The following is a 21611-nucleotide window of genomic DNA, read 5'->3' as shown; positions in this document are numbered from 1 at the left end:
CACCATAACTTTTTTTTGTTATTATTTTTTGAAAATGTTTATTATTGCTAATCACCATTATGACACATTGGGAGAATCTATCTAGTCATAATGGTCTAATTTGTAATAAAAAAATAAATAAATATGAATATAAGTCATAGAAAATATATGTACATATGTGGTATTATTTATTTTAATTTTAATAATTTATTTAGCTAATATATAATAGCTAATTGTATATACACAATTTGTATTATATTATATTTCTTAATATAGCATGAAGGTGTTTTGTTATTCCAATAAGGAATATCACTACATTTTTATTTTTGCGGATTTTCTTGGGAATAATTATTATACAATTATTATACTTTTTTATACCCATCTATCTTAAAATTATCTATATTTTTAGTATTAAATCTATGTACATTTTTATTTGTTATTAAAATACTCTGGTAACATATTTTTTTTCAACTTATATATAAATACTAAAACATATCCAACCAATTCAAATTTTTCATCACACTTTTACAACTTGCAAATTTATTTTTACTTAAAACTAATCGCATTGTCATATTTTGTAATTTTTGCAACATAGTCTTATCTGATTTATAAGGCATATAAAATTGTTGCACAATAATTGCAATAGAGCAATATAATATTATTGTAGATAATTAGTTTTTGCGTTTATTCTAAGCATATAATTTATCCTGAATATAATAACTATTTTCTATTATTTTTTTAGTTATATATTTAAAATATGTTATAATATAGATATCTAGAAATATTTTTATAAAAATATCAAACATATATTTATAATTAATAATCATACATTTAGTTTTGTTCTTATTTAGTACTTTAAATTTTAAATTTTTAAGTACTTTAAATTTTAACCATCTCTCTATTATACATAATTCGTTATTTAAGTAATCTAAAATTTCTTTGTGTTTTAATTTTTCTTATATTATTTAATGCCACTAGAAGTAAAAAGAGCAATCTCAGTATTTCATAGTCTTACAGTACGGCGCTTTTCTGATTTGGGTATTTCTTCCGCTGGTTTACTATTCCTTTCTGTTATAATTATGAATAATATTAAGTGATCTACTAAGTTTCGTGTATAATATATGATCAGTTATTTTTCAAGGGCCTTATTTATTTTCAGTCTTTGTAGAATATTTTTTTTTAATATTTATACATATTTAAAGTGCGTAAATTGCACTTTAAATATGTATAAATAAGCTCACACTGACCTTAACTATATTGCAAGTCTTATGAGCGTATGTATGATGGGTCGATCGACTCATAATACTAAACGTGTTTTAGAAAAAAAAAAACATTTTTTTTTAATTTAATTTTTTTTTAAACAGTATCGTAAGTATATTTGAAAGCTCTATTTCGTATCAAAAATTTAAGTCTATATCTTTAATAGGAACCAAATAAGAGCGTTAACTATATGCCGAGTCGCATAAAAACTCGTTCGGGGGCCCGGTCAATATACCGTAAGACTCGGTTTTTATTAAAAAAATAATAATTAAAAACTGTTTTTAAATGCAAATTAAGTTTCTAAACACTTTTTGTTTACGACATTTTTCAGTAGGATTTTATTTTGCAAAGTTATGATACTTTAAATTTTTACATTAGCCGCCATTTTGTAAAAAAAAATTATATTTTTTTTTCATACAAAACGTATAGGGGGTGCATGGTAGTTCTATACGATACTAAAAATTTAATTCTAAATCTTTAAAATCAAGCAGTTTAGAGCGCTAACTCTTCTGAAAGTCTCTAAATGGCTAGTATGGGGGTCCGATCGAACTGATAAATCGCTTGTTTTGAAGCAAAAAACTATTTTTTTTTATATTTTATTTGGATGCAGGTTAGTTAGTAAACGTTTCATGTATAGCGATTTTATTGTTACCATTTAAACCTACTGAGTTATGAGTGTTTGAATTTTTATACTTGTCGCCATTTTGCAAAAAATTAACACATTGGATTTTGCTAACGAACATACACTAATAATTTTGGTCACGCAAAATATTTTGTGAAATAACATAATCAATTTTTTGTTTGATTACTACTTTTTCCAACACCTTTTATTAAAAGGCAACATGTTAATTGGTATCATTTCCTCAACCTTTATCCTATTTTTAATTTTAAGGTGTGATAGTAGCAATCTTCAAATTATCAGGTATTTCTATTTCCGAGATTGCTTTATTTAAATAATAATTTAATTTTTTAATTATATTCATATTTAATTCATCATTTTTTTTAATTTACAAAATATATTTTGAATTTCTACTAAAGATACTGATTTAAATTCTCAAAATATTACATTAAATGTTTCATTATTGTATTTTACTAATTTATTGAACTGAGGTATTGGATTCACAATCTCTTCTAATATTATATTATAAATAAACAATGCGGTAGTTTATTTTAATACGGTGGCGATTCAATAGTAATCAGCTCAATTAAAATCGCTAAACATAATTATTTATATCTGTATTAAATTTAATATTATTAAAAAATTATATCAGAATAGATGTCGCTAATTCATATTTTTTTAAAGTTTAATGCATTAAAAAAATGTAAAAATATTAGCAAATATTATATTTAAATATAGATAATTTAGTAATAAAATAAAAATAATGTTTATATTACATTATTAATAAATAAAAAAACGGCCCGCAGAGGATTCGAACCTCTATCCTACAGTCTTTTGATTATCAGTCTGTTGCTCTGACCAATTGAGCTAGCGGGCCTCGGCGCGTTTTGGGCAAATTTAGTTCTAATATACAAGTTTTTATAATTATATTAAGTGCAAAACTCATATATAATAAAATCAAATGCAAAACTCCTGGTTGTTGCAAAACGTTTTGCGGTGACAAAAAAGAGACAGGACTTAAATATTTGTATGTATGTAGTATGTATATATTTTCTTTCTTTTAGGTTTATTTATGATTATTTAACCCATAGATTGTTCATGTAAGACCGTATAAAATTATTTAAAAATAGTGTATGAATATTTATTAATATCTTAATTTTTTAATATGTTTCCTGTTATTATCGAAATTAAATACATAAAATTTAATTTAATACTACTGATTATTGTAAAACATTTAAAGGCGACAAAAAAAGGGACAATCCTTTTTTCATATTCTTTTATATTTTTTGTACGAATCTTGGGTGAATGTGATCATATTTTTTAATTCCCATTTTTACTTGTCGACATACGTTAAGTTGACTTAATGTTCCAAGCATTTTCTTCTAATGTATCCGAGATATTTGAAAATACTTTTTACATCTCTATCAGAAGCGGATAGATTACTAGCACGATTGACCAGTGGTACTGTTGGCGACTAATATTTGAAATACCTGGGTTCAAATCCTATATGAAATTTATGTTTATACATATATACAAAAAAAGAGTAGTCGATATCTTTGTGTTAATCACATTTGTAGTTGTACATTGCGGTATCGTAATTTTCCACTACTAACGAGCTTCAAATGCCTGCGTCCAAGAAATCCAGAATTCTATATAGTTAAGCCTCGTACTTTGCTGGGGAATAATTTCGGAAATTGTTACCGCGCTGCAATAATATTATGACGGTCGGTGCAAATGCAGCAGACTGGAATATTCGATGACAGTTAACTTGGTCGGTTTGCTGAGCAAGGATCGGATTGGGAAACGAGATGTTGCCAGCTGAAGCACATTCATCATCTTCCCATTCAATGGGCAAGGGGCTGTTGATATGATTGTGTTTCGCCCGATCGAATTCAGACACAGCACAGCTAATACCGCGGAGCTTTCGCGTGTGCAGTATTACGTGCGAAACACCTGATGAAAGCTCGAAACTGGATGTTGGATGCAGCAGCTTTAGGCGAGTGTATTATACAATATATGTATGATGTGTGTATGAATTTGCCCATAATTCTATTTTAGGATGGGGTAGTAATTCAAATTGGAATTACATTCAACAGATATGAGCTTATGGTCGGTCATTGCTGTTGTAATACGTATCCGATGTAATTTACAAGGTTCGGTAGGTCCTCGACAGCATCTACTTCACTACATTTGAATAACATATTAAATTAACAGTATTTAGAATAAGGTTATTTATTATATTATTATATTTTGTACATATACGCCTTAGTTTACCTTCAATGTACATAATAACAATAGGCTATGTGTATTTTTGAGTGAGTTTGAGGAAAAGTACTGAGTAAAAAAAAATCTTTAAATTATTTATAGGAGTGTTCACTTTAAATTGGCTCGGTATGTATCTAATCTAAGAAATGGTTATAGTATTGGATTTAATTTAGGTTTTTAGGCAAACTTGACTTTTACAAAATAAATTCTTTATTTGCACTATGCATTAAAAATTGTTTAATATAATTGTAAAAAAACAAAATTGTTGAATTTTATTTTTTTTACTATAATAAATTTGGACATTTATCAAATATGTAAAATTTCTTATTTTCAACATATATATATTATATATATATATATATATATATATATATATATATATATATATATATATATATATATATATATATATATATATATATATATATATATATATATATATATATATATATATATATATATATATATATATATATATATATATATATATATATATATATATATATATATATATATATATATATATATATATATATATATATATATATATATATATATATATATATATATATATATATATATATATATATATATATATATATATATGTAAAAAATAGTATGTATTTATATTATTTCAGTATAGTAGTTTATTTTTTGTATGTATAAAATCTTTTTGTTGATATCATTCAAAATAATTTGAGTCCATATTTATGCATGTGAATTGTTATGCTTGCAATACACTCTCTAGAAGTTGTCCGAACCGAAGTTCAACTGAACTCGGTCGAGGTCACCCGCTTCCGAGTAGCGGCCACACTGCCACAAATTTCATATGCCGTCCGCGCTGCGGCTGCTGGCATGTACAGCTGGCATATTTGCGCGCGATCAAAAAATGTGCCAAATAATCGCAATTTTTAATTGTCATATTATTAAAATTACGCTACTTATAATTATAAAAGTTTGTGTGGGCACTCACCAATACAATATCAATGAAAACTTTTCGGTCGTAAATATTCAATCTACGCAAAATCTTTTTCGGCTTTTGCAAGATGCCATAATGCATAAAAATGATACTTCAGAATACGAACACCACATCTGTGACTATCCTAGAATTTGTCTCCATTGATTCTAAATAAGAATTCGTTATGGTGTGACATTTATATAAACCGATTTAGGAAAATACATAAGAATATTCGAAACGATTTTTTTTAACAAAATCAATTTTAATTATTTAATTTTATATGAAAAAAAATATATTAACGATATCTGTTAGAAGAATATACTATCAAAAATATAATTAATTCCTTTTAGTGCTCTAAAATATTCAAAGATGTCAGTAAGAGCCTGTTGAAGTCCCCGATAAGCATGTGGTATTATAACTTGACCACGTGACCACGATGCAGCGCTCGACGTGCGTATTAACCATATGACGCCTACGCGCATACTGAAATTGAACCGAGCTACTCGTTCTATCTCAGTTCGCGAAAAACCATATCAATATATCTTAAAATACTTCCCCTTTCACAGCGAAAGGGGAAGTATTTCACCGCTCGCGCTCGAAAGATCAGCTCCGACTTCAATCTCTTTGACTTCGGTCCGTTTGCCGACAATTTTCGGGAGCGCTCGAAGCTGGCCAAGTCGACTGAATTACCCCCACTTTACCTCCCGTTCTCGGTAACCTCGGAGAATTTCCGAGAGATTTTAGAGCGGGAGGAACTGAGCTCGACCGAATTAACCCACTATATTCTTCGTCCTTGGCTAACCATGCCCTACTTCCAGAGAGTGTAGTGCAGGAATTATATATTTATTAATTAAAATATAAACAAACACGAAGAATTTGAAAACATTAATTAAACTATTGGAGTACATAAGTATTACAACATTATAATTTTTACTATAATATAAAATGCATGCTTAATTAACGGTCACTTTTCATCATATATTTTGCCAAGCATTGTGCAAAAATGACAACATCGTATGATTTATAACACTAAAATAAAAACTTTGACTTTTGTTTACTTTAGCCAAATAATATTATCATTTTTAATGCATTATTATTTTTTTGTTGACCGGAAAATGTCCAAGGAAGTCAAAACGAAATGTTTTTTAATCATAAAACGTTTAATCTCAAAGAATGTTTTGAAGTGTCAATCATAAATCTCTGTTCCTTTCTTTACGACCTGCATAAGATGCAGCTGAATAAAACCACTATTTATGCATAATTGCAGTAAAGATCTAACAAAAAAATATTTTATGAAAATTCTCGAGAAGTTATCGAAAAAAAAACCATTAGATAAAAATCCACACAGTTATCAAAGTAATTTTATTACTATTCATAATATAAAATAAATTATTTTACAAATATTTACTTTGAAAACATGATACAATTCGAAAATAAATTAAATTTAAATATTAACAATACTCTGAATTTAAAGGTTTCTATGTACATATGCGAAACAAGTTTTCATATGTAATTCGTAACTGGTAGAAATAAGCTTAGAAATATATTATTAAAATTATATGGCGTGTAAATTATTATTAACCCTTTCTGCTCGTAAGGTGCGTAGACGCACCAGCGTTTGGCTCTATATTACTCGTAGGGTGCGTCAGACGCACCATTTAAATTAATGAAATATAACGACGATTTTTGGGTATTTCCTGTACATGTTTTGAATGGCGTTTTTGCAGTGTTGTAGACAAGAGTTTCAAGAAGCATATCTTATCAAAAAAATATCATTTTTACTTGAATCAAGCCGGTGAGAGCTCATTTATCGCGATAAGTTGGGTTTTTTTCATGACTAAATTTAAATGCAGATGTGCCGTAGATTTCTCCCGAAAGCAATCGTTGGCGATCGTCCTTCGGTAGACACGCGTCGGTGACGTTTTTATTGCCTATTGGGTTTTTGACAGTGTCTCGGGTGTCCATAATTTGTGTCTAAATAAGACTATAATGATTAATAATTTTGTTTTAAATACTAATTTTTTAATTTTTTTTAATTTTATTGTAAAAAAAAACAGTGCTATCTATTATGCAAATTATTTGATACGTCTTCTAATATAATAAAAAAATATTTTTACTAGAAAATATTGCTGGAAATCTGAAATTGAACCGAGTTTTGAACATAAGTGCTGATTTAGATTCCTTGCAATTAAAAAATAATATATTTACATATATATTTGTGTTATAAATAAGGAATCAAATTTCATGCCTGAATTGCTGTATTTTAATTTGCCATAACTTTATTTATGTGTACTATATACTAAGTAGCATTTATAAAATTGTGATTGGGTCGTGTAAATGCTGTTAATTTAAAGCTTATGATATATATATTACATATGTTTATAGATGAACGTAATTTTTACTGGATGACCTTTAAATATTGCCCGAGATGTTCTTCCTATTTATGATAAAAAAAAATAGTTTCAGACTTATTGTAAATATTTTCATTTATTCATAAACATCATTGACATAAGTGACTTATTCTTTAGAGATTGATTCCTAGAGAGCTGAAATATTTTTGTAAAGAACTAGAAATCGCCAGCAATCTATGAGCGATGCACAACTGGTGTTCTGGTGTGACAAGGTTTATGCAGTAGTGTCACACAAATATTGAAAAAATAATTTATTGCCTTATTTTCATACATTTGGCTATCCTTAATATTATTTTAAGGCACTTGGAATAGATTTATCAAATTAAAATATTGTTTTAACATATATTATACATAACTACGCAGGTAGCTTTTTATTAAAATTTAACCGTATAGTTACTATTAGTTATATCGTGTTGATTTATTTGGTTTTGATTTTATGAATATTTTAAGCGTTATAATGGAACGGTAATGTTTTACATACGAATGTGGGGTGTTAACATATTACATTTACATACTAACTATATAAAGAATATATTTTTATACAATAATATACTATTTATTTACTTTGCTATTGAAGTAATATTCATAATAATATTAATTTTAAGTGCCCCACTCAACATTTATTCGGCTGTCATTCATGTATGTTTCGCAACCAAGACATATTTTTTCTGATCCAAAAGCTCATATTTCGGACCTCAAAGCATGTGTCAGAGGTACTCATTTAGTCTATGTAACTTTTAGCATATGCATATGAAGCCACATTTAAAACACTGAGCAGACATAGCAATTTAAGAATATAAAAATTTCGAAGAAATAGAAATTCTTTACGCTTTCAATTCTATCTCTATCTAATGATAAACTCACCGGATACACGAGGAGCTTGCTTTGGCCCTTTCTTAAACATTCTTTATTTACACTATCTAGAGATCTTTAAAGGTTGTCAATGGTATCAGAAAATATTTCCGTGTCATCAGTATAACGAATATTGTTAATTGTCTTCCTACTGATTTTTATTTAGTTTTGTGAATATGATTTTGAAGTATAAATTGCTAAGTAGGAGAAAGAACACATGTACTGAATTTTTTTCGGTTGATCTATCTCAATGCTTATTACCAGGTTTTTTTTCTTATGTAATGCGGTGGAACGGCGTTCCGGCACCCTTTTTTACGTTACTTTTGATGTTTAAAAACCGATTGACAATCTGCGTAACATTTTATTTCTTTATTTTTACATAAATATGACGTGTTCATTTTTATTTTATTATTTTTGAGTGTAAAAGTTTAATCCCAAGTTTAGCAATGAAAGAAAATTTTGGTTATTTCTCAATCGCCGGTTCCATTAAAAAAATACCATAATAATAACTGTAACGGAGACGGAAAATATGGTAATATTTGTATGATAAGAAGCTACGATTTAATTCACGATCTTTTTACAATATTACGATTTTCAATGAGTGATAATTAAATGAAGAACAACTAAACCAAATTTTGACCAATAGAAGAGCGCAAAAAATAATTATCTCTTCTCAGAAGTCAAAAATCCACGTCAAAAGCAATAAAATCGTGTCGGCGCCGTCGCAGTGGGAACGCTCGTTACCGAGCGTTCCCACTGCGACGGCGCCGACACGATTTTATTGCTTTTGACGTGACTTTTTGACTTCTGAGAAGTGATAATTATTTTTGCGCTCTCCTATTGACCAAAATTCGGTTTGAATACACTTTGACCAATACTCTTATAACAATAAATTTTAAAATAAATAAATCGCTCATTTTTTATGCGCTTCGTGGCATGGGAAAAGCTGCTTTAAATATAATTTTCTTTAATAAAATGCTTGACAAGAAGTGAGTTCCGGCACCTTTTGTGTTAAAAAAAGCCCTGCTTATTACTGCTGATTGATTTCAATACAGATTTTTGAGATTGAGATATGTTATCTCGCCCGAGATAACATAGGTCATCTATAAATTTATCATGTTTTATGCGATTGAATGCTCTCTCAAATATTAAGCAAATATAAACAGGTTTACGAACTTTTCTAAAGTAGCACTTGAATGAAGAGAAGCGCTTCTCGTGTACCTAGGACTTTCTTAAACCCAAATTTTTTCCTGCTATTAGCTTCTTAGGAACATGTGTAAATTTTTGCGAGTCATTATTTAAGTCACTGGACACGTTCAAATTACTTTTTTTTACTAAGGGAAAAAATGTCGATCGCAACCAGTTCTAAGCTATTTTTCTAGAGTAATATATTTTCTTAAGGAATTTCGATATTTCAATAAATTAAATATTAAAAAATATTCTAAAGTATTTATATAATTTTGTAAAAAATAATATATTGTAAACGTATTTATATACCCATATAAAAGTACTCAAATAGTTTTTTTACAACCAAACCCGGGGTCAACTAACGATTTAGTACACTATATACAATTTTTATAGCATACAATGTTAAAAGCTATACATCGTTGACCAGTTGACCCGTCCCACCTGACCGACCGCATCGGTAATTACTGTTCATCTGCATCTTCAATGAGCAGCACCTGTACGACCGGTCCAAACTGGTTCTCCTAGAAGCAAATGATAAGCTCACCTACATACCACAGAGGCTACAATTTAACTGGCAACAGTTAACACTTGCACTCGCCTACGTCTATGTCCTTCGTTACAACTCATCCTGTCCCGTCTGTAATTTCAACCCCACGTAAATTGCTCCAGCTTCCTGTCTTGCATAATAGGGACAATTATTACTTCATTTTGTTTTTGTTATTGTTGTTGTTATTATGTCGTACTCAGAGCATCCTTTTATCGAGATTAAGCCTAATTTGTGTAGCATCAAATATTCAATACCAAATTTACATACTGAAATATGAAGATTAAGCCTTTAAATATTTACGGGACACAAAAATAACGCGAAATTATTTCGTTTCGCGACTCGTGACACGTGCGCGTTATTTAATAAGATTATGCTCCTCACGTGCGTTTTTTTTATGTAACAAGAAAAATAAATGTATTGTGTATTGTCCAGAGCTTGTATTACTCTATTTAACTCTAAAGATTAAATTTATTTTTATATAAATATTAAGGCAAAATAAATTGTCCTCTCTTCGTAATTGCATTATTTTTTATTAAAATTTATTATTCGACAATACAGTATAATAGAAAATAAAAGTACGAAGAGAGGTCAAAGAAGTAAACCAATTTAAATTTTCGACAGTTCTCTTTCAAATGTAATATTATTATCAAAAAATATTATTTATGCCAACTACATTACATATGCTAGATTGTTTAACTTATAAATAATACGATTTTACAATAAAAATAATCAAATTTAACACATACGTCACTTAATCTCTAACATTGTAATAATAAGGAATGAGATGAATACCATTTTCTTTCTAGTTTAGTCTGCTTTATTCAAAAGTTTGATTCATTTTGTGTACTAGTATATACCAGACATCATAGTACAAAATATAAGAAAATGCGAATAAACCATTTGTTGATATAAATAAAGTAGATATTATAAATGAAATGGTGTTTAATTCATTTTCTGAAAAAGTGTACTTTAAGTTAATATCAATTACTGATTTTTTAGTACAGTTTTTTTAGCTTATAAAGAGACTATTTCATTAAGTCTTAAAATCCAAAATTAAGGATACTTCCGTTTCAAATACTTCCTTGACGTATTTCTACTAAATTTTATTGTTTTTACACTGTGAGTGGCGAAATAATTTAACTGTCTTTATATTTTTTTAATATTATTTTACGACTTTGATCGTTCGCTTTTTGTTTATATTTATTTATTAATGTATGATCATTATCATTGTAATCAAATTCTTAATATTATTATCGATCTCGTGTGGTATAATTATTATTTTTTTATTATCTCACCGATTAAACCTTTGTGTCATTCCTCCACACGTATTGTACATCTGTTTTTTATTGGCAGTTCCTATGTCCATAACTTCTGGACATTTAATTAAAATATATTATTTTTTATATAAATACTGCTGTATAATTTAATAAATAAATAAATAAATAAAATATTTTTTATAATCTAATAAGAATAATATTAGTACATTTCTTGAATTATTATCAATTAAATTCCAATCGATTAAAAAAAATATTAAAAAAATTAAATGTCTAGTAATAAATATAAGTATTTTTTTTATTATATACTATTTATATTATAAATACATAATTTAACTTTAAAATTTAATTCTGCCAAAATAAAATATTTATTTCATATAATGTACACCTATATAATATACATATGCAAAATAAATATTTTTTTACTTTTTATTATATTTAATGATCATTAAATTATTTAATTGAATATATTCATTCAAAATGGCTTGGAATTGTTGCAACACTTATTAAAAAAAATAAATGGACTACAAAGTTTGGACCATCAGTCGTGATAATCTGTTCTCTTGTGTATTTTTTTTCTACGAGTTCCACTTATTTTTCTGCAGGCATGGAACCGTGCAGTCAAGCAAGTCCAAGGTTGCAAAAATGTTTATTACTATACACATTTATACTTAAATAAGACGGTTTTTTATTGATGTCCACTCAGCAAAAGTCTTGACAGTCGAATTATTTTAATTTCATTTTTTCGCGATTTTTTTATTGAATGGTGATTTTGGTAAATTTATTATTCCTATAGCTATTATCCCATTATTAATTCTGATTTTACTTCAGTTTTAGATACATAAATACCGGTATCTGAAAAACGACTAAAATTCTACTCTAATAATAACAGCAAAGAAAGGAGTAGAGAATTGTTGTCGAACTTTGGAATTTACTATGAACATTTGTCTTAAATAAAATAAATTAAATTTATGTTATGTTTAATAAAATATTAATAAGATGTGAGTTTCGTCACATTTTTTTTAACAAAAAAACTGAGTAAATTAATCAAATACTTTTTTTATCTGTATTATAAACTTAATTAAAATTTTAAAAATTAAAATCATCATGTGTTAATTAGATTATATTTTATATCTAACCATATAAGCTTTTGTATATCTGACTAAAATACGTGACTGCAAATATTCATATAACATTATGACTCATATATGACGATGCAATACGCATTATGGTGAGATAAGAGTTAAATTTCCAATGCACTCCATGAGGTCCGCTAGCTCAATTGGTCAGAGCAACAGACTCCTAAATAAGACTGTCGGGTAGAGGTTCGAATCCTCTGCGGACCGGTTATGTTTTTTTAATTATTTTTTTATAATATTTTTATTTTAGTATTAAATTATATATATTTAAACAAAGTTTATAATAAATGTATTTTTAATTAAATAATATTATGTTTAAAATGTTTAACGACATCAATTATAAAATAATTTTTTAATCAATAATATTTTTTTTAGCACATTCAATTTGTTATTGTTATTTTTAACTTGTTTATGTTACAACTTAACTTAATTAATTTATTTTATTATTTGCTTATAACTTATATTTTTTATTCACACATACATAAAAATGTATGTTAATGCTCAATTGTTTATATACATTTTTGGAAGCTAATATTGAAAATAATCAAACGAGGCCAAAAATGTAATTTTTTTGCATATCAGAAAAATTATAAACTTGCTTTTTAAATACATATACAAATAAACAATATTCTTTATATCAATCTCTTATTGTATGTTTCTAATCTTTAAATGATTACAGTCATATAAAGTCATGGCTATATAAACCTTATGCTTCCTCTACACTCTCTGGAAGTTACCGAACCAAATGCTTCCTCCACACTCTCTGGAAGTAGGCCATGGTTGGGCAAGGACGGAAAATGTAATGTGTTAATTCGGGGCTACTTCAGTCGAGCTCGGGTCTGCCCGCTCTAATGTCTCGGCGACATCGACCATATTCGGTAGACCTTTGGTTCGGTAACTTCCAGAGAGTGTAGAGGAAGCAAAAGGTCTACCGAATACGGTCGAGGTCGCCGAGACATTAGAGCGGGCAGACCCGAGCTCGACCGAAGTAGCCCCGAATTAACACATTATATTTTCCGTCCTTCCGCCCAACCATGGCCTACTTCCAGAGAGTGTGGAGGAAGCATTACAATATTGACAACAATAGGGTTTTTTTATATTCTAAATATATTTGAAAGATTGAAGTAAAAGTTTTTAATGTACAACTAATTTTGTTATTTTTATTTAACTAATGCACTATTTAGATAAATCATTTATGTTATACTATAAAACTTAAGAATTAGCTTAAATTAATGTACACAATTTTTTTTTTCCGATTGTTAATTTAAACATAAGTAAATAATAAGTAAAACTGTCTCAACTTAAAATATATGATTCTAACCATTTCTACTGCTTGCGCTACACTCTCTGGAAGTTGTCCAAACCGAAGTTTAACTGAAGTCAGCCAAGGTCACCGACACTGCCACAAATTTTATAGGCGGGCGTGAATGACGTACGCACGGCGGCTGCTGTCATATTTGCGCGCGATAAAAAAATGCGTCAAATAATTGCAATTTTTAAATTGTCATATTATTAAAATTGCGCTACTGATAATAAAAAAAGTTTGTGTGGGCACTCACCAATACAATATCAGTGAAAACTTTTCGGTCGTAAATATTCAATTTACGCAAAATCTTTGTTGGCTTTTTCAAAATGCCATAAGGCATAAAAATGATATTTTAGAATACGAACACCACATCTGTGACTATCCTAGAATTTGTCGCCATCGATTCTAAATAAGAATTCGTTATGGTGTGACATTTATATAATATAAACCGATCTAGGAAAATACATAAGGATATTCGAAACGATTTTTTTTTTCAAAATCAAGTACCACTAATTATTTTTTAATTATTTAATTTTATATGAAAAAAAATTAATAACGATATCTTTTAGAGGAATATACTATCAAAAATATAATCAATCCTTTTGGTGCCCTAAAATATTCAAAGATGTCAGTAAGAGTCTGTTGAAGTCCCCGATAAGCATGTGGTATTATAACTTGACCACGTGCCCACGATGCAGCGCTCGACGTGCGTGTTAACCATAGGAGCATACTGAAATTGAACCGAGCTACTCGCTCTATCTCAGTTTGCGAAAAACCATATCATTATCTCTCTCACGTCGTCACTTAACACGCGAGAGAGCGAAAGGGAAAGTATCTCACTGCTTGTGCTTGAAAGAGCAGCTCCGACTTCGGTTTCTTTGACTTTGGTCCGTTTGCCGACAATGTTCGGAAGCGCTCGAAGCTGGCTAAGTCGACTGAATTACCCCCACTTTACCTCCCGTTCTTAGACCGAACTCGACCGAAGTAACCCACTATATTCTCTGTCCTTGGCCAACCTTGGCCAGCTTCCAGATAGTGTAGTACAGACATTACTATTAATGATTAATTATTCCTTTGTGTTATAATTATGAATAATATTAAGTGATCTACAAAGTTTCCTGAATAATACATAATCAGTTATTTTTAAAGTGCCTTATTTATTTTTAGTAATTGTGGAATATTTTTTTTAAATCTCTATTCATGGTCACGCAGAATATTTTGTGAAATAACATAATCCTTTTTTTGTTTGATTACTACTTTTTCCATCACCTCTTTTTTACAAGGCAACATGTTAATTGGTCTCATTTCTTCAACCTTTTTTAAGGTGTAATAGTAGCAATCTTCATATTATCAGGTATTTCTATTTCCGAGATTGCTTTATTTACTTGATAATTTATTTTTTTAATTATATTCATATTCAATTCATCATTTTTTTAATTTACATAATATATTTTGTATTTCTTCTAAAGATACTGATTTAAATTTTCAAAATATTACATTAAATGTTTCATTATTGTATTTTGCTAATTTATTGAACTGAGGTATTGGATTTACAATCTCTTCTAATAATTTATTATAAATAAACGTTACGGTAGTTTATTTTAATACGGTGGCGATTCAATAGAAATCAGTTCAATTAAAATCGCTAAACATAAATATTTATACATGTATTAAATTTAATATTATTAAGAAATTATATCAGTATAGATGTCGCTAATTCATATTTTTTTTAAGTTTAATGCATTAAAAAATGTAAAAATATTAGCAACTAATATATTTAAATATAGATAATTTAGTAATAAAATAAAAATATTGTTTATTTATATTATTAATAAATAAAAAAACGGCCCGCAGAGGATTCGAACCTCTATCCTACAGTCTTAATTATCATTAGTCTGTTGCTCTGACCAATTGAGCTAGCGGGCCTCACAGTGCATGTTGCAAACTATGGCCAACTTGCAGAGAGTGTAGTGCAGGCAAAAAAATATGAACGGTTATAATGTTTACATATATGAAAACACTATGCATATAATATTATAATATAATAAAATACATAATTTTCTTCATAGCTTATTTAAATGAATTTTAAATAATTATTTTATAAAATAAAATATTTATTTTAGCTTAAGCATAAAAAAAATTAGTCATTATCTTATTTTTTTTAATAATAAATAAAAAATATAATAATGCCATTTAGTTAGAAGTTTAATTCATAAATATTATATGAACATCCTTGAACATTTTTTTAATATATTTCTAAAGGTATTATACATAAATTATTGTCTATGAAATTTACGTTGTATACCCTCCCATTTAATCAAAGTCGAACGCAAAAAAAGTATTACATAACAACACAACAATAACGCCTCCATAAAATATGTATCGGTATAATTTAAAATAAGAATTATGCTTGTATACGTATATATGTATAATATATACAATATTTATTTTTTTGTATGGTGCGGGAGCTCGTCCCTTTTACGAGGCCGGCCGCTAAAGGGATCAACATTCCAAAGGGTATTATATTTTTAACACGTTAGGATTGGATCAACACCTGTACAGCTTCTGTGAGCAAGGGCTCTGGTAATGAAAGCATTATAAGGCATTAACGTTAACCCGAGGCAGAATAAAGGTTGCGACCAATGTTGACTAATTGCCGCGGTTTTTTATGGTTAATTGATAAAGGCGAAGTAAGTACTTATGTTTATTTTAACAATTTGCACTACATTTATTACAAGCATGTCGGACTTTTAATAAAAACATTGTTGAGTTATTGATAAGCAATGACAGTGAAACCTATTTTAGAAAATTAAATAGAAAATAATAAAATTCAATTGAATCAAATAAAACATATGCATATATGATACATTGTATATGTACATATATACAATTATGATTTATAAATAAATTAAAAACATAAAAAAACAGCATGCAAAAATGTTCAAATTGTCGGTCGTTTGTATTAAACATATTCATGATTTTTTACTCAATATTTAATCAAAAATATATGTAGTATTCATACTAAAAGTTTGTTTATGAGTTTATGGCTAATGGATTTCTGTGAAAACTATTAATAAATCCATAGATTCTATGAAACTCTTAATGGTTTTTATAAACCAATACTTGAAAATCTATACAAATCCACTTTAACCGCGACAATTAATTAAATGAACATCGATTTCCATATACACCACTAATGAGAAACGCGCCTGACTGGCAAAATCACATTAGCTGGTAAAGGAAATATACCCAACCGTGTGCGGTTACACATTGAGACGAAAGCCTTAAAGCCCGGATTACGCATTATTTAACTCATCGATCGGCAAAGGATTGCCAAATTGTTCAAATAAACATAAGTACTACACAATTATCAATTTAACTGTTAACCACGGCAATTAGTCGACTTGCGCTCGACCTTCATTCGTCCTGTCTAGGGTTAACATTATGCCTTAATATGCTTTCATTAAAAAAGTTTACTCATATAAGTTCTATGTGCTAGAAAAAGTAAATAATTTCTTTATTTAACATTATTTTTTAGGAGTGCTATTGCCATATAATTGAATTTAAGTGTCTAATATAAACTATTTCTTAAATGTACAATTAGTTATAGTTGTGTTTTTGTAAGCGGAGAAAAGTTTTTTTGACAATGTAGCTCTTATTGTTGATTCAATGAGATAAATATATGTTTTTATTAAGTAACGCTATAATGAAAAAATTGATACAAATTTGAAATAATTTTAGCTGTATCATTAGTTGTTATGGAAATTTTCGATTTTAGCTTTGCTTTGGGAAAATAAATAAAAATGTTTTTTTTTTTAAACAGGGAATTACTTTGAGAGATCTGTGCATTAAAATACATACTTTGTTCTAAAAAAAAATTACGTTAAGTAAATTTTAGCATTTTTTCTATTCATTAGGCCACTCGTACCTATTCTGTCCAACAGTAAATGCTGAAATAATTCGTCATTTGCAACAATTATTTTTCTCTTTAAAAACCAATGCCTATAATATTTTAAAAAAAACTAATAGTTGCTTCTTAAACTTGATTGAAAATTTTAGGTTTTATTTAATAAATTCTAGAAGTAAGTCGTTGGTCATTTAATTAGTATTATGATAAAAGTAGATTATTTAGAAGATACATGATACATGTTTATTATTAATCCGGACGACGATGGACAGTGATCTAGATAGTTTTCGTAGGAAATATTAAGTAGATTTATAGCAAAATTAAAAAATCGCGGCTATTAAAAAAAATTGTACTTCTAGTAAAAAAAAAATTAAAAAAGTATGATAAAAGTAGAAAACGTTTAAGAATGCATATTAAATTATTTATTTTTACAGATTTTTCGTTATTTATGTGGGATTTTGAACTCCCGTAGCTTTTATCATATCAACATTTTTTTTAAAACAAACCTCACAAAAAACTATGTTTGTAAGACAGTGTGATTTTAAGAAACACTAAAACAATCGTTCATTAAAAAAAGGGGGAAAACTATAAATAAATATATTTTTAATCCATTTTTCGGTTACTTAGGTGAGATTTTTATAAGACGAAAATTAGCGTAGATTTCATTATATTGGCATCAAACTTTTCTTAAAAATATCAGCCAATATTGTTAGCTGCTTGATCCGCCTTGTTTCAAAATAGCTATTATTTTATATAAAAGTTGTTACTTTTTAAGAAAAAGTCTTTGGGAAAATAGTAAATAGGTTTTTATTTAAATTTTTTACGTGTTTATAATTTTATGTGTTTATATTTGCCGTAGTTACTAATATCGTCATAGAACTTATTATAAATAGATGTTGAAATATTTCATAGGTTTGCTAAGCCATCAGCAAATGGCGGCTTTTAAAAACGCTACAACATAAACTAAATAAAAGGCAAAAACATTTACAATATAAATTAATTAAAAACTGTTTTTAATTTAAACTAAATATAAAAAATCTTAACTTCAAAAAAAAACCTTGAAGAAGAGTTTAAAAATATTATTTAAAAAAATTAACAATAAAAAAAATTTAAATTTAAAAAAAATTATTGTATAATTTAAGCATTTTTGAGAACACAATAAATGCTTTAGTTTTTTTTTATAAAAACGTCATGACACTTATTATAAAAACAGATCTTGTAAAGTTAGTTTGCCAGTCTGATTCGAAATATTTTTTTTTCAAAATATGAACTATTAAAAAAATTAAAAATCATAACTTGGTTAGAAAAAATCTTTAAAAAAAAATTAAAAAAATGTATTTTTTTTAAAAAGAACTTTTTAATAAAATAAATATTAAAAAATATATTTTATTTATTTTTTGTCATTTGTGTAGAATATAACAAAATTTTAGGACACGATTACTTTCATAGTTTTATCATTTTATTGACATGAACATTTGTTCTAAAAATAGCTCTTTTTAAATATCTCGTGTAAATTCGTTAGTAATCAACTATATAGTTTCAAAATGGCGAATAATAAAAAAATCAAAAAAGCGAAAAATATTTTTTTAAATATTTTTTTTTAATTAAAAAAATAAGCTTTATTAGAAAAAAATTCTTGATTTAAGATATAGAAAGTCAATATGTTTTACAACATATTATTTTACACACATTTATTTACAGAATTTTTTACTTGCGGCTTTTTGGACGGATTTTTTTGGTATATTATTATAGTTTCTTGCTATGGTTTATTTTATCTCACATAATTTTTTTTTAATTCAGTTATTTTTAAATATTACTGTAAAAAAGAAAACATGTCATATCAATTAGCACTGCAATAATTATTAATTTATTTATTTTAACAATATATTTCAAGCTCATTTTTTTGTTCCCATTTATTTTAAATTATTTTAAAAGAGCTGTTTAGAAAAAGCTTTGCAAATATTTTGAAAAATTGTTTAAAAAATATTTATCTACTTTAAAATTTATTTCAATCAAACGTTCACAAAAAAACATTCAAACTTATTCTGATTAACTTCAGAAATTCAGAACATTTTGCTTTAAAAAAATAACTAGCAGATACGTGAGATTATTAATTAATATGTGACGTAAAAAAGATCAATAACTTACTAGGAAGTTCGAAAACCCTAAACAGTAATTTTCATCTAAAATAAATATTGAGGCTTATTGCATAGTTATATCACTTCAGTGTGTAATAGCTTAAAGTAAATTGCGTTCATTATCCATTTTATTGTAGTACAAAATTTTAAACAATCAAGGAACATTTTTTTACTTTTACAAAGAACATTATTGAAATGCAAAACATAGTTGGCGAAACGCTGCACTAGGCGATAAATTCTTAAAAACATGTTATGTATAAATCAGATATTTTATTCTTTATAGTAAAATATGTTATAAAGTGTAATTCTAACGAAATAAAACATAAATTTATCCTTAAACTAATTTTTAAATTCCTAATTACAATCTAGAGCGCATAACTTATAATTTGAATTTATGTAAAAATAATGTTATTTATAGACTTTTTAGAAATAAAAATCATCTATTTCTTATGAAAAAAATCAATCTGTTACAATTAGCATGCATTTTACATATACTTCAGTTATTTTATCTGTACAGAAAAAGCATTTAAAATTTTATACTTTTAGTTATTATTTAAGAATTGATATGTTATGAATATCACAATGCGGATTTTGCTAGCTCTTGAACTATCAAGTTAAATAAATCCTTAAGTAAATATGGCTTTGTAAGACATTAAGTAATTTTTATTTTAATATTTTTATGCTCTTATGTATTGGGAATATATGGTTTTTAATGTACAAATAGGCTCTGTCTGGACTAGTTGTCCAACAATAATTCAGTCTAAAATAACATGACGTTTGGAGTGGCCTGTCGGGAATATTCCGTGAAATAATTGGTCGTAGCTAGTGCAATAACTCCGACATTATCGTGGCGTTCCGTGAAAACCGCTCAAATGTCAAAGCAGTAACTCTCGCGGTTAAATCGTAAACCCAACATTCAGCGTACGGTTAAAACGCTTTTTATTTACTTTTTCCAAAAAAATATTACACGTGCACAATGTAATGGCAAATTAAATTAAAAGAGTCATATTAAAAACATAGAAATTAATACTTTTTCGTAAATTTAGATAACCGTCTGACATTAGCAAAGGTTAATACATTGGTAGCTTGACCTTTTATGTAATAATAACGACGATTTGTTTAAATATGGTGGCGTTTTATTTACTCTGAACTCAATATTGCGACGAAACATGTTGCCAACTAATATAAACAACCTTCAGTTATATTAGAGAGTTGTATTTATCGAATTTATAAGCAACTCATCTGTTTTGTGTAGTTAAACTTTACTGCGAGGATTATGTTCGCGAATTATGTAAGTCAAAGTTTAGCTATTAATTGTTAACTATGAGGCATGTCATAGCATCATCATTGTTGTTAGAATCAACATGGATTGTTTGAAAATGAGCAGTTCACTTTAAAGTGTTGTTTATGTTATAATATAGAGCAAAAATTTATATGAAGCGTGAAAAATATTAGGGGCAATAATAATATTTCTTAAATCTCAAAGAGTAGCATAATAAAAAAAGTTGTGCTTAAACCGCTGATTACATTCAAAACAGATTTGCGAAATGTTTTTTATTCTGAACAAGCTCACAAGATATTTCACAGAAAATCCTGTATACTATAAACTTGAATGAAAGTTTATTTTTATATTAAAAGTGTGCTTGAATAATTAATAAAAATCTAAGGACACATATGTTTTAATTAAACCATAATGCATTTTTAAAACGTTAATGCAATTACGGTAATAAAATTGTCTTGCATGGTATAATCTTCGAGGGTGTAACGT

General features: G+C 27.3%; 2 non-coding genes across 2 annotated transcripts; both read right to left on the bottom strand.

Moving 5' to 3' along the window:
* Positions 1–2654: 2654 nt before the first annotated feature.
* On the bottom strand, positions 2655–2735 carry TRNAI-GAU (transfer RNA isoleucine (anticodon GAU)). Its single transcript has one exon. It is a non-coding gene; the product is annotated as a tRNA-Ile (tRNA).
* A 12907-nt stretch (positions 2736–15642) lies between these two features.
* TRNAI-AAU (transfer RNA isoleucine (anticodon AAU)) lies at positions 15643–15724 on the bottom strand. The gene is given in 2 exon segments: positions 15643–15678; positions 15687–15724. It is a non-coding gene; the product is annotated as a tRNA-Ile (tRNA).
* Between the last annotated feature and the right edge of the window lie 5887 nt (positions 15725–21611).

Source organism: Plectrocnemia conspersa, unplaced genomic scaffold (genome assembly GCF_051122295.1).
Source record: "Plectrocnemia conspersa isolate PC_06_02 unplaced genomic scaffold, ASM5112229v1 ptg000013l, whole genome shotgun sequence".
Classification (NCBI taxonomy): domain Eukaryota; kingdom Metazoa; phylum Arthropoda; class Insecta; order Trichoptera; family Polycentropodidae; genus Plectrocnemia; species Plectrocnemia conspersa.
The sequence above is the reverse complement of the archived record's forward strand: the minus strand, read 5'-3'. Positions and strand labels throughout refer to the sequence as shown.